The sequence below is a fragment of the Heptranchias perlo genome, unplaced genomic scaffold (genome assembly GCF_035084215.1).
Source record: "Heptranchias perlo isolate sHepPer1 unplaced genomic scaffold, sHepPer1.hap1 HAP1_SCAFFOLD_73, whole genome shotgun sequence".
NCBI classification, from domain to species: domain Eukaryota; kingdom Metazoa; phylum Chordata; class Chondrichthyes; order Hexanchiformes; family Hexanchidae; genus Heptranchias; species Heptranchias perlo.
Genome location: NW_027139761.1, coordinates 319481 through 328115, shown reverse-complemented (window position 1 = coordinate 328115; position 8635 = coordinate 319481). Strand labels below are relative to the sequence as shown.

The window sequence follows — 8635 nt, the reverse complement described above, 5'->3', positions numbered from 1 at the left end:
AATCTTGTCTTTTTGTGCTTGTACCATACATTTTAGGTCACATTGCTTTCAATCTCTACCGAACTGGCTGCTTCAGCTGAGCAATCAATGAGCTGATTGGCAGCTTTCGAAAAGAGCTGGGGTTGGTGGGGATGGTTTCTGTATTTGATATCCGAATGTGTTGCTGTGTGGATAGAGCGGTCGCTGAACTGCGAGGGTAAAGAAGGTTTATTACAGGGAAGGAGAGTGGTGCAGGATGTGTAAAGCAGATATAAGCCCAGAATAAGCACTGGGAAACTTTACTCAACTTAGGTTTGGGTGTTGAAGAAAAACGTTTCAGGCCTCTTACTCCCCCCTCAAAATAATACCATTGAGGTTACGTGTTGGAGCAACTTCCTTGCTTTTTTAATTAATAAATCCCAGTATCCCATAGGCTATGATTTGATCTATCTTCATATGTGGGAGTTAACTGGAGGTTTAAACCAGCGGCTTAGACACGATACTTTCCATCCTGCATTTCAGGAACAGAATTATTACAAGCAAGAATAATAGCTCGGCAGAAGAGTGCTTTGTCCAGTTGGAAATCTGTATGAAAGAACGTGCTGGACGTCCAGCAGATTGAATTTTGTGCGAAGGAGATGATGCGGCTCCTTCTTGAGAGTTCTCTGGTCTTTAGTGTAACAGTTCCAGGGGTCAGAATGGCCTAACGGGTGTAAGTTGCTGAGTTCAGGTCGCAATCTTCCCTGCAGGCTTGGGCTCCAATCCCAATAATTCTATGATTCTAATAAACTTGCGTGAGTTGCTTGCTTACGTATTTAAAAGCGATAAGTCCAGGGTCCAAGTCCCGGATAAAGCAAGCATTTTTAGTCAAAAATCTCCAATTCATATAAACGTTGAAAAAGACAGAAATATGTTTAATTACTAACTGCCACAAAATCTGATTTACGTTGAAATATTATTCATGTTTCAAACTAACAGCAACAAGCTTTGCATCAAAATATAAACGAAGGATTTTAACGAAACGCAGTAGAATGAATTCGAGCCGTTTTTTTGTCTCCTGTTCTTCACATTGAGAGGATTCAAATTCACAGGAGACACTTGGATTTTTGAGAGAATGCGCTGCAAACAAGGCGGGAAGCTGAGCGGGGAAAACCGCAGTGAGTGTCGAGTCGAACGGCTTAACCTCCCGCCCAAGGTTTCAACAGTCGGCGGGAAGGAAGTTGAGGCTGAGGCTGATCTGTGTCACGTGGGAGCTGAACACCAAATAATATTAATCGAGTTACATCGAAACTGCAACACAGTAACAGGCCATTCGGCCCAACTGGTCTCTGCCGGCGTTTAAGCTCCACACGAGCCTCCACCCTGCCTACTTTATCTCACCCTGTCAGGATACCCTTCTATTACTTTCTCCCTCTTGGGCTGATCTGGCTTCCTCTTCAATTCATCTCTACTATTTGCCTCAAATATTCCTTGTGGTAGCGCGTTCCACATTTTAACCAGTCGATTAGCGACTATTCCTTCTGTTTATATTCATTATCCTGCAGAATATTCGATACTGTTTTCAACATCTTCTATTAGCTTTAATATTGGAAGGGTTTAGACTGTTGTAATGGTCGCTGCGATTATTTCCGATTTCATTAATTTCATGCAAATTGAACGATACAAACTAGCAAAACATTTCCTGCCGATATTAAACAAACCTTGAGGTGCAATCGTAAAGTGTCTGACAACAACTTATAAAGCGACGTCTTTGAAACAGGTTGGGGCCACAGTTTCTGTTTGCACAGAACTAAACCTAAATCATTCAAGATGGGATTTTATTTACTGTATCAAAATAAACAATATCTTGCTATTATGTTTGGCTGCTCAGTTCCCCAGTGTCAAAGGGAGAATTGTCTGATTTCCTCATTTATTCCACGTAAGGAACAAACACAAACAAAAACACATGCATTAAATCAGAATCAAGTCACAGATGGACAAACAAAGAAAAACAGAGCGAGAGACACAGAGAGGATCGGGAAACACAGTGAAACAGACAAAAGAAATGGATGAAGACAAAATGGCGCCACAATCCTCAAACTCACCGTCTCGACTCAAAGGAAGCTCACATATCAGTGAGAAGATGTGGTGCTTTATCAATGTGATTTGGCGCCGTGTCTTAGCTGGTTAATGCGACTATCTAACTAAACAGCTGATCCTGGGTTTGATTCCCAGCGTGTGTCCTTTTTGTTTCCGAAGTGATATTTACAACTTTGTGAATTTAAGCAACAAAATATCACAGGGCGGAGTTGAGGTCCAGATCACCCATGATAAATTAAATAGCGCAGCAGCTTCGAAGGGCTGGATGGTCTTCTCCTGTCCCCATGTTCCCGTCCTGCTCAACGTGGAGCTGTCTGACTGGTAAAAAATATCAGACTGACTCCAGATTGAAAATCAGGTGTTCAGAAGGAAGTCCCCTTCGATTGTTGGACAAATTGACCCAATGAAGCAAAACCAATTGGTACCTTTCTGCCAGAAGAGGTAACTAATGTTACCAGTGGGCCCAGCTATCTCTCGTCATTAAACACATGAGACTCTTAATTTCAGGGTCGTGGGTTCAATCCCCACGTTGGGTGGTTCACATTTTATTGTTCACAAAGGGTTGCAGCTGCAACCTCTTATCTTCAATTAATGAAATCCAGATATAAAAAACGGATACAACAATGAGCTGTGAGAAAGAAAACCGTGAGCACTGGCAAACATCGAGTCCCGTCCCGATTCTACCTTTTCATTCCCTGCACGTGGGACACGGCAGATTATCTGTTCAATTCGGATTCATTTTTTGCTGTTATTAAATATTAAGAAATGTAATGTTTAGAAGATGACAACTCTGGATCCATGGGCCTCTCTGATCCCTCCTGAACGCCCCTCTCCCTCTTTAATTCTCCCTGAGCTCATTGCCTTCTCTGATACGGTCTGTCTCTTACCTTCTCCGACACCCTCAGAGAGTCCATGATCCTTTTTGATACCTTGTCAGCGCCCTTTACGTTCTCTGATACCCTGAGTGCCCCTTACACATTGATATGCCCGGAGACACCTTACATTCTTTGACACCCTCTCACAATCCGTTCCCCCCATCTCAGATCCCCATGCCCTACCGGATCACCACGAAGAAACCATTAAACTCCCTGATACCTTCTCAGAAGATTTACAGGTTTATAGTTCAATCTCGGGTTTCGGCAGCTTTCGCTATTGGGAGAATCCAGAATGAGGGGGCTTAATCTGAAAAGTAGAGCAAAACCATTCAGCTGATAAATCAGGAAGCACTTTATAACAGAAAGTATCGTAGAAATCTGGAACTCTTTTTAACAAAAGGCTGTAGATGTTGGGTCAATTCATATTTTGAAGACTGAGATCGATGGAATTTTGCCCGAAAGTGTATTGAGGGATATGTGTCATAGTCGGGGAAATAGAGTTGATGCACAGATCACCCCTGATCGAATTAAATGGCGCAGCAGGTTCGAGGGGCTGAATAGTCTTCTCCTGTCCCCAATTTTCGACATTTATCAACGTCGGGCTCGATGACAAGTTTTTTGAAAAAGTGTTAAATGCAGTGAGCGCTCAGAAAGCCCTTTAAATTCCTTCTTGCACAATTCAAAAGCACTGGACCCAGATGAGAAAGAGCAAGAAAGCCGGATTTCAATCACTAGCCTCATGTTTCATTAACGATGAGCTTATATCGTGGCAGCATGGCCGAGCGGTCTAAGGCGCTGGATTTAGGTTCCAATCTGTGCGGGGACGTGGGTTCGAATCCCACTGCTGTCAGGATTAGTAGCAATGTTTATTTTGACGTATTCACAGAAAATCGTGGTGCAGTGTCGTCCAGCGGAGAATGCAAAAGAAGCGAAAAGTACAGCAATGAGGATCATGGAGAGTTGCTGCACAAAGGTGGACCATTCGGCCCATCGTGTCCGTGCCGCTTTCAAATTTTTGCAGCGTTGCGATTCTGTATCATGTCACCGGATTCGTTTCAACAAGGGGATAAGACACGTTTTCATAGGTCAGGGCGGCTCCCGTTTGCATCATTTCCAGCAGAGTTGGGCATGTGAATACGCGGTATTTGTATGTCAGTCAAGGTTCGGGGAATGCCGAGATTGTGAGTTCGATTCCCACTTAGAACAAAGAATCGTTTTGCTTGTGAACAATTCGAACGGAGTTGAAGGAACAATTGGTGTTCTTCAAACTGCATCTCCTTATTGGTGTTGCCATGTGGTTTCTCCGGCATATCGTGTTCCAATACCAGATGAGAAGTTGAAAGCAGCGCTTCAGCATTACTTGTTTACTGCAGGGAGGCTGTGGTTTTGGAGCCATCGGCTTTGATTTTGATCCATCTACAAAATGTGGGATTTATCTGGAGCTTTAAACCAGCGCCTCAGACCATTCAGACACGATACTTTCCATCCTGCACTTCAGCATTTACTGTTACAGGAACAGAATTACTACAAGCAAGAATAGGACCTCTGAAGCACCAATGTTCGTACGGCAGAAGAGTGTTTTTTCCAATTGGAAACCTATATGAAAGAACATGCAGTCTGGCAGAGACCGGCGTCCAGCAGATTGAATTTTGCGCGAAGCAGATGATGCGGTTCCTTCTTGAGAGTTCTCTGGACTTTAGTGTAACAGCTCCAGGGGTCAAAATGGCCTAACGGGTGTAAGGTGCTGGGTTCAGGTCGCAATCTTTCCTGGAGGCGTGGGCTCCAATCCGAATAATTTAATGATTCTAATAAAGTTGCTTGAGTCGCTTGTTCAGGGACTTGCTCTGATTGAAATGCGATAAGTCAATGGTCCAAGTCCCGGATAAAGCGGGCATCTTCAGTCAAAAATCTCCAATTCATATAAACGTTGAAGAAAACAGAAATATTTTTAATTAATAACTGCCACAACATCTGATTTACGCTGAAATATTATTCATGATTCCAACTAACAGCAACAAGCGTTGCATCAAAATAAAATTAGAGATTTTTATGAAACGAAGTAAAATGAATTCCAGCCGTTTTTTGTCGACTGTTCTTCACAGGGAGAGGAATCAAATTCACAGGAGTCACTTAGATTGTTGAGAGAATGCGCTGCAAACAAGACGGGAACCTGAGCGGGGAAAACCGCAGTGAGTGTCGCGTCCAACGGTGGAACCTCCCGCCCAAGGTTTCTGCAGTCGGCGGGAAGGAAGTTGAGGCCGAGGCTGATCAGCGTCACGTGGGAGCAGACCACCAAATAATATTCATCGAATTACATCGAAACTACAGCACGGAAACAGGCCATTCGGCCCAACTGGTCTCTGCCGGCGTTTAAGCTCCACCCGAGCATCCAGCCTCCCTACTTTATCTCACCCTGTCAGGATACCCTTCTATTACTTTCTCCCTCATGGGCTTATCTGGCTTCCTCTTCAATGTACCTCGACTATTTGCCTCAACTATTCCTTGTGGTAGCGCGTTCCACATTCTAACCAGTCTATTAGCGACTATTCCTTCTGTTTATATTCATTATCATGCAGAATATTCGATACTGTTCTCAGCATCTTCTATTACCGTTAATATTGGAGGGGTTTATACCATTGTAATGGTCGCTGCGATTATTTCCGATTTCATGCAAATTGAATAATACTAAACTAGTGAAACATTTCCTGCCGAGACACACCTTGAGGTGCAATCGGAAAGTGTCTGGCAACAACTTATAAAACGATGTGTTTGAAACACGTTGTGGTCACAGTTTCTTTTTGAACAGAACTGAACCTAAATCATTCAAGATGGAAGCTTTATAATGCTTAAAAATAAATAATATCTTGCCATTAAGTTTGGCTGCTTGGTTCCCCAGTGTCAAGGGGAGAATTGTCTGATTTCCTCATCTATATCACGTAAGAAACAAACACAAACACAAGGACATGCATTAAATCAGAATCAACTCACAGATGGACAAACAAAGAAAAACACAGCGAGAGACACAGACAGTATCGGGAAACACAGAGAAACAGACAAAAGAAATGGATGAGTACAAAATGGCCCCACACTCCTCAAACTCACCTTCTCTGATCAAAGGAAGCTGACGGATATCAGTGAGATGTGGTATTTTAGTATTGTGATTTGGCGCCGTGGTTTAGCTCTTCAAAGCACACTATCTACACTATCTAGTAAATAGGTAGAACTTGGGGTCGATTTCCAGCAGTGCCTTTTTGCTTCCCTCGTGATATTTGGTACTTTGTGAATTTAACCAACACAATATCACAGGGCGGAGTTGAGGTCCAGATCACCCATGATCAAATTGAACAGCTCAGCAGGTTCGGAGGGGCTGAATGTATTTCTCCTGTGGCGATGTTCCCGTACTGCTCAACGCGGGGCTGTATGACAGGTGAAAAAACACAGACAGTCTCCAGATTGAAAAATCGGGTGTTCAGAAGGAACACTCCTGGAATTGTTGGACAAATTGACCCAATGAAGCAATACCAATTGCTCCCTTCCTGCCAGAAGAGGCAACAAATGTTGCCAGTGGGCCCAGCGATTTCGCGCGTTGGACTCTTAATTTCAGGGTCGTGGGTTCGAGCCCCACGTTGGGTGGTTCACATTTTATTGCTCACAAAGAGTTCCAGGTGCAACCTCTTATCTTCAATTAATGAAATCCAGTTTTTGAAACGGAACAACAAAGAGCTGTGTGAAAGAAAACCATGAGCACTGGCAAATATCCAGTGCCGTCACGATTCTACCTTTTCATTCCCTGCACGTGGGACACGGCAGATTATCTGTTCAATTCGGCTTCATTTTTTGCTGTTATTAAATATTAAGAAATGTAATGTTTAGAAGATGACAACTCTGGATCCATGAGCTTCTCTGATACCTCCTGAACGCCCGTTTCCCTATTTAATTCAATCTGAGCTCATTGTCTTCTCTGATACGCTCTGTCTCTTACCTTCTCCGATCCCCTCAGAGAGTCCATGATCCTTTTTGATACCTTGTCAGCGCCCTTTACGTTCTCTGATACCCTGAATGCCCCCACCACACTGATATGCCCGGAGACCCCTTACATTTTCTGACACCCTCTGACAATCCGTTCCCCTATCTCAGATCCCCTTGCCCTACGGGATCACCACGAAGAAGCCATTAAACTCCCTGATACCTTCTCAGAAGATTTACAGGTTTATAGTCCAATCTCGGGTTTCGGCAGCTTTCTCTGTTGGGAGAATCCAGAATGAGGGGGCTTAATCTGAAAAGCAGAGCAAGACCATTCAGCTGATGAATCACGAAGCACTTTATCACAGAAAGTATCGTAGAAATCTGGAACTCTTTTCAACAAAAGGCTGTAGATGCTGGGTCATTTCACATTTTGAAGACTGAGATCGATGGAATTTTCCCCGAAAGTGTATCAAGGGATATGTGTCACAGTCGGGGAAATAGATTTGATGCACAGATCACCCCTGATCGAATTAAATGGCGCAGCAGGTTCGAGGGGCTGAATAGTCTTCTCCTGTCCCCAATTTTCGACATTTATCAACGTCGGGCTCGATGACAAGTTTTTTGATCAAGTGTTAAATGCAGGAAGGGCTCAGAAAGCCCTTTAAATTCCTTCTTGCACAATTCAAAAGCACTGGACCCAGAAGACAAAGAGCAAGAAAGCCGGATTTCAATCACTAGCCTCATGTTTCATTAATGATCGGCTTATTTCGTGACAGCATGGCCGAGCGGTCTAAGGCGCTGGATTTAGGCTCCAGTCTCTGCGGGGACGTGGGTTCGAATCCCACTTCTGTCAGGGTTAGTAGCAATGTTTATTTTGACGAATTCACAGAAAATCCTGGTGCAGTGTCGTCCAGCGGAGAATGCAAAAGAAGCGAAAAGTACAGCAATGAGGATCATGGAGAGTTCCTGCACAAAGGTGGACCATTCGGCCCATTGTGTCCGTGCCGCTATCAATTTTTTGCAGCGGTGCGATGCCATACCATATACCCAGAGAGACTTTTGGGCTTAATCCAGGATTCGTTTCAACAAAGGGACAAGACACGTTTTCATTGGGAAGTGCGGCTCATGTCCGTATCTTTTCCAGCTGAGTGGGACAGGTAAATAGGCGGTATTCGGATACCAAAAAAGGCTCGGGGAATGCCGAGATTGTGATTTCGATTCCCACTTGGAACAAACAATCGTTTTGCTTGTGAACAATTCGAACGGAGTTGAAGGAACAATTGGTGTTCTTCAAACGGCATCTCCTAATTGGTGTTGCCAAGTGGTTCCTCCGGCCTATCGTGTTCCAATACCAGATGAGAGGTTGAAAGCAGCGCTTCAGCATTACTTGTTCACTGGAGGGAGGCTGCGGTTTTGGAGCCATCGGCTTTGATTTTGATCCATCTACAAAATGTGGGATTTATCGCGAGCTTTAAACCAGCGCCTTGGACCACTCAGACACGATACTTTCCATCCTGCACTTCAGGATCTACTGTTACAGGAATAGAATCACTACAAGCAAGAATAGTACCTCTGAAGCACCAATGTTCGCACGGCAGAAGAGTGTTTTGTCCAATTGGAAAGCTATATGAAAGAACATGCAGTCTGGCAGAGCTAGGCGTCCAGCAGATTGAATTTTGTGCGAGGCAGATGATGAGTCTCCTTCTTGAGAGTTCTCTGGACTTTCTTGTAACAGC

At 44.0% G+C, this 8635-nt stretch overlaps 2 non-coding genes across 2 annotated transcripts; both read left to right on the top strand.

Annotated features, from left to right (window-relative positions):
• Window positions 1-3701: 3701 nt before the first annotated feature.
• Window positions 3702-3783, top strand: trnal-uag (transfer RNA leucine (anticodon UAG)). The gene has a single exon. It is a non-coding gene; the product is annotated as a tRNA-Leu (tRNA).
• A 3887-nt stretch (window positions 3784-7670) lies between these two features.
• On the top strand, window positions 7671-7752 carry trnal-uag (transfer RNA leucine (anticodon UAG)). Its single transcript has one exon. It is a non-coding gene; the product is annotated as a tRNA-Leu (tRNA).
• The last annotated feature ends 883 nt before the right edge of the window (window positions 7753-8635 follow it).